Source organism: Lissotriton vulgaris, chromosome 6, assembly GCF_964263255.1.
Source record: "Lissotriton vulgaris chromosome 6, aLisVul1.2, whole genome shotgun sequence".
Taxonomy (NCBI): Eukaryota; Metazoa; Chordata; class Amphibia; order Caudata; family Salamandridae; genus Lissotriton; species Lissotriton vulgaris.
Genome location: NC_141694.1, coordinates 616499966 through 616505766, shown reverse-complemented (window position 1 = coordinate 616505766; position 5801 = coordinate 616499966).

The following is a 5801-nucleotide window of genomic DNA, read 5'->3' as shown; positions in this document are numbered from 1 at the left end:
TCTCTCTCTCTCTCTCTCTCTCTCTCTCTATATATATATATATATATATATATATATATATATCTTTCTACATCTCTCTATCTCTCTCTCTCTCTCTCTCTCTCTCTCTATATATATATATATATATATATATATATATATATATATATATATATATATATATATATATATATATATATATCTTTATCTCTCTGTATCTCTCTCTCTATCTCTCTCTCTATATCTCTCTCTCTCTAAATCTCTCTCTCTAAATCTTTCTCTCTATCTATCTCTATCTCTATAGCTATATATCTATCTATCTATATCTATCTCTCTATCTTTCGATCTCTATAGCTCTCACTGTATCTCTCACTGTATCTCTCTCTAACTCTCTCACCATCTATCTCTCTCTATCTCTCTCTCTCTATCTCTCTCTCTATCTCTCTCTCTCTATCTTGCTCTCTCTCTCTTTCTATCTTTCTCTCTATCTCTCTCTCTCTATCTTGCTCTCTCTCTCTCTCTCTCTCTTTCTATCTCTCTCTCGCTATCCCTATCTCTCTCTATATCTCTCTATATCTCTCTCTATATCTCTCTCTATCTCTCACTATATCTCGCTCTATATCTCGCTCTATATCTCTCAAAATCTCAATCTCTCCATCTCTCCCCCTCACTCTCCCTCTCTTTATCTATATCTCTCTATATCTCTATATCTCTATCGCTCTCTCTCTCTATCTCTCTCTCAATATATATCTCTCTAGATCTCTCAATCTATATATCTCTAGATCTCTCCATCCCTCCCTCTTGCCATCTCCCCCCTCTCTCTCTCCCCCTCTCCCCCTCTCTCACTCTCCCCCTCCCCCTCTCTCCCTCTATCCCTCTCCCCCTATATCCCTCTCCTCCTCTCTCCCTCTAATCCTCTCCCCCTCTCTCTCACTCTCCCCTATCTCCCTCTCCTCCTCTATCCCTCTATCACCCTCCTCTCTCTCTCTCTCTCTCCCTCTCCCCCTCTATCTCTCTCTCTCTCTCTCTCTCTCTGACTTTCACTCTCTCTCTCCATCTCTCCATCTCCATTTCTCTCTCTCTAAATATCAATCTCTCCATCTCTCCCTCTCTCTCAGTCTCTCTCCCTCTCTCTCCCTCTCTCTCACTCTCTCTCCCTCTCTTTCTCTCTATATCTCTATCTCGCTATCTCACTCTCTCTCTATATATATATATCTCTAGATCTCTCTGGATATCTTTATATCTCAAGATCTCTATATCTCTATATAAGTATCTCTCTCTATCTCTCTATCTCTCTCTCTATATATCTCTCTATCGTTCTCTATCTCACTCTATCTCTCTATATCTCTTTATCTCTCTATCTCTCTCTATATATATCTCCCTCTATCTCTCTCTATCTCTCTCTATCTCTCTATTTCTCTCTATATCTCTATATATCTCTCTATATCTTTCACTGTATCTCTCTATCTCTCGCTCTGTCTCTATCTTTCCCTCTCTCTATCTCTCTCTGTTCCACTCTCTCTCTACATCTCTCCATCTCTCACTCTCTATATCTACATCTCCATCTCTCTCTTTCTCTATCTCCATCACCAACTCCATTTCTCACACTCTATCTCTATCTCCATCTCTACATCTCTCTTGCTCTCCCTCTCTCTATACATATATATAGAACTCCATATCTCTCTCTTTCTCTAAAACTATCTCTAACTTACTCTATCTCTCTATATATCTATCTATCTATCTCTCTCTCCATCTCATCTCTATTTCTCTCTGTCTATATCTCCATCTCCAACTCTCTCTCTATATACATCTCTCAATCTCTCTCTCTCTCCATTCATCTCTCTCTCTCTCTCTCTCTCTCTCTCTCTATCTATCTCTCTATCTCTCTCTATCTCTCTATCTCTCTCTATCTCTCTATATCTTTCTATACCTCTCTCTATCTCTCTCAATATCTCTTTAGCTCTCTCTCTACCTCTCTCTCTATCTCTCTCTCTATATCTCTCTCTATCTCTCTAAATCTCTCTCTATACATTTTTCTCTCTATCTATCTCTATCTCTATCTCTCTATATCTATCTCTTTATATCTATCTCTCTATGTCTCTATCTCTATATCTTTCACTGTATCTCTCACTGTATCTCTCTCTAACTCTCTCACCATCTCTCTCTTTATCTCTCTCTCTACCTCTCTCTCTCTATCTATCTCTCTATCTCTCTCTTTATCTCTCTCTCTATCTCTCTCTATCTCTCTCTATCTCTCTGTCTATCTCTCTATATATCTCTCTCTATATCTCTCTATATCTCTCTCTCTATATCTCTCTCTATATCTCGCACTATATCTTGCTCTATATCTCACTCTATATCTCGCTCTATATCTCTCTCTATATCTCGCTCTATACCTCGCTCTATATCTCTCTCTCTATTTATCTCTCTATCTATCTCAATCTATCTCTCAATCTATCTCTATATATATCTTATATATATCTCTCTCTATATCTCTCTCTGTATCTCTCTCTATATCTCTCTCTCTATATGCCTCTATATATCTCTATATCTCTCGCTATATCTCTCAAACTATCTATGTCTCTCTCTATCTCTATATTGATCTCTCTATATCTATCTCTATATAACTATCTATCAATATCTCTCTATCTCTATCTATCTCTCTATATCTCGCTCTATATCTCACACTATATCTCTCTCTATATCTCTCTCTCTATCTCTCTCTATCGCTCTCTATATTTCTCTCTATATCTCTCTCTATATATTTCTCTTTCTCTTTCTCTCGCTCTATATCTCTATCTTTCTCACTCGCTCTTTATCTCACTCTCCTTCTCACACTCTCTTTCTCTCACTCTCTTTCTCTCACTCTCTTTCTCTCTCTCTTTCTCTTACTCTTTCTCTCTCTCTCTTGCTTTCTCTCTCACTTTCTCTCACTCTCTTTCTTTCTCTCTCTCTCTTTCTCTCTCTCACTTTTTCTCTCTCACTCTTTCTCTCTCTCTTTCTCTGTCTCTCACTTTTTCTCTCTCTCTTTCTCTCTCTCTATATCTAACTCACACACACTCTGCCTCACACACACACTCTGCCTCACACCCACTCTGCCTCACACACACTCTGCCTCACACACACTCTGCCTCACACACACTATACCTCACACACACTCTGCCTCACACACAATCTGCCTCACACACACTCTGCCTCGCACACACTCTGCATCACACACAATACCTCACACACACTCTGCCTCACACACACTCTGCCTCACACACACTCTGCCTCACACACACTCTGCCTCACACACACTCCGCCTCACACATACTCTAGGTATCTCCATCACACCCTCTCTCCATCTATCACCATCACACCCTCTACCCATAACGCCCTTTCACTCTATCACACTCTATCACACTCTCACTAAAATATCATTACTGTTCATTACTATACAAAATTGTTTACATACAATTGCATTTACACAAGTGCATTTATATTAATAATTAGAAAGAAAATTTTAGCAAAATACCTATATTTTTTTTACTCCATTCAGATACTTCGGACGGACTCAAATCGTTACCAAGGTACGGTAACATAAATTGCTATTACTTGGCAAACAAGTAATTTAGTAAGTACTTGCTTTATACATAATTCACAACTCTAGATTCTAAACAGGCAGACAAAAAAATTAATTTTCAGCATCCTTTTCATAGAAAAACATATAACATGCATAGATGCTTGAAAGCCGGTTATCATCAAGGGAATACAATATTTAATAGCAATTCACAAAGGAAGCAATGCTTACCCAATAGTACTTTTGCTGTTTTGCATAATTTATGCAAACCAGTAAATACATAGAACTCAAATGATCTCCATTACATTATGGACCTTGGGGATCCTTTATATATGGAAATTCATTCCATTAACAAAGAAACACTTATGCATCCAGATGATTTGCCAAAATATATAGAGCACAATCAACAGATAAATACGCTTATGCTACGAAACCCTTATTATGGTGATGCCCTTAAACGTTTTGATAAAGACTATCCCGATATTACCACAGCATTACATGCAACTCTTAATAAGCACTGTGGCATACTAATTTGTATGAGTGTATATGTCGTTTCTATTTTTAAACATATGCAAACATACTTTGTATTTGATTCACATAGCAGGGACAATGAAGGCATGCCGCATTCAAATGGAACATGTGTTACGCTTGAAATTAAAACTTTTAAGGGACTTATGGGATATGTTTTTAAACTAGCAGAGACATTTACAAATCAGTCTCAGCAATGTGTACCATTTGAATTAACACCAATAGATATAAAGAACATTAAGAAACAATCATTTAACCCGAGTCAAAAACCTGTTTGTACATACTACTGAAGTTACTCTAAATACTAGTTTTAATCAAATAATTATTCCTTCAGATACTTTAGGAATTCAAAGTGAGGGGAGTACTAGCAATACCATTAATGAAGCTCAGTTTGCAGCAACAAGTAGTTCTACACTGCAAATAAATAAACAGTCTCAAATAAACACAGATAACCTGAGCATATCTGCAGCAAGTGTTAAAAAAAGAAAAACTTCAAATGTCCCACTGGAAGACTTTGCCACCATAAAAAAAAGATGTGTTGAACCTAACATAGGAAGATTAAGATTACGCAGGCGCAAATCCGTAAAGCGAGTAAACACATGCATCAAATAATTAGTAAATTCCATCGGGAACTATTGCATTGACCAGAGTACATTTGAACTCTTTACAATCAGTTGTGGCATAAACGGATGTTAAGAAATACACGCTCTGTTTGCAAGACTGACATTTTTAGAAGTTGTGACATTAGTAACAAGAAAACAAAATCTATTTGTATGACTTGCTACCGTTACATAAAAAAAAAATACCACCATGTTCAGTTGTAGATGGCATGGGGTTTCCAAATGTACCAATAGAATTACACTAGCATAATTTAGAAGAACGATTAGTTTCGCAGAGGATACCATTTCTACAAATTCAGAGTTTACCATGCGGATTTTAGAAATCTTTATCCGGTTCAGTGGTTAATGTACCTGCAGATGTTATGGCAACTGTTACCATTTTACCAAGGCAAATTAATGACATCATGACAATTCCAGTGAAATTAAAACGGATATTAGTTTACAAATCACACACACATTATGAAAATATTAGACCAAATGCCGTTAAAAAGGCAGCTATATGGCTAGCAACCAATAGTGTCATGTTTAATGAATATGGGGTGACTATTAACCCCGACTGGGAGTATATACCTCAAGAAATAGAAAATCATAATGATACATCAGAGACAAACAATTCTTCCGATACATCAGACAACATGGACGCAGGGAATTTAGATACTATGTTAACAAATGAAACTATTACCACTAATAGTGTAGATGTGTTAAGTTTAGCTCCAGCTGAACATAACAGGCCAAGAGGTTTATATGAAGACAAAGATTCAGAGTTTTTGGCTTTTCCAACAATTTTTTGTGTGAAATGAAGGCCAAACAATAAGGAAAGACACATACCGGTACATTATAGTACTATTTGTCAATGGGAATTAAGAAGTCATGATAGAAGAGTAGCTAAATCTATTACTAATGTGTACTTTAAACTTAAAAAATTACATATTAAGCAAATCCAAGGTAAAATCAACATTTCAATAAGGAAAAATTTTACCGATGGGAAAAGTATTACTGCTAAAGATATAAAATATAATATTGAAATTGTATTCCAGTATAATGAAGGTTACAAAGTCTTAAAAACTATACGGAGTTCCCCTCCATATTGGGAAAGTTGGAAAAAAGATCTG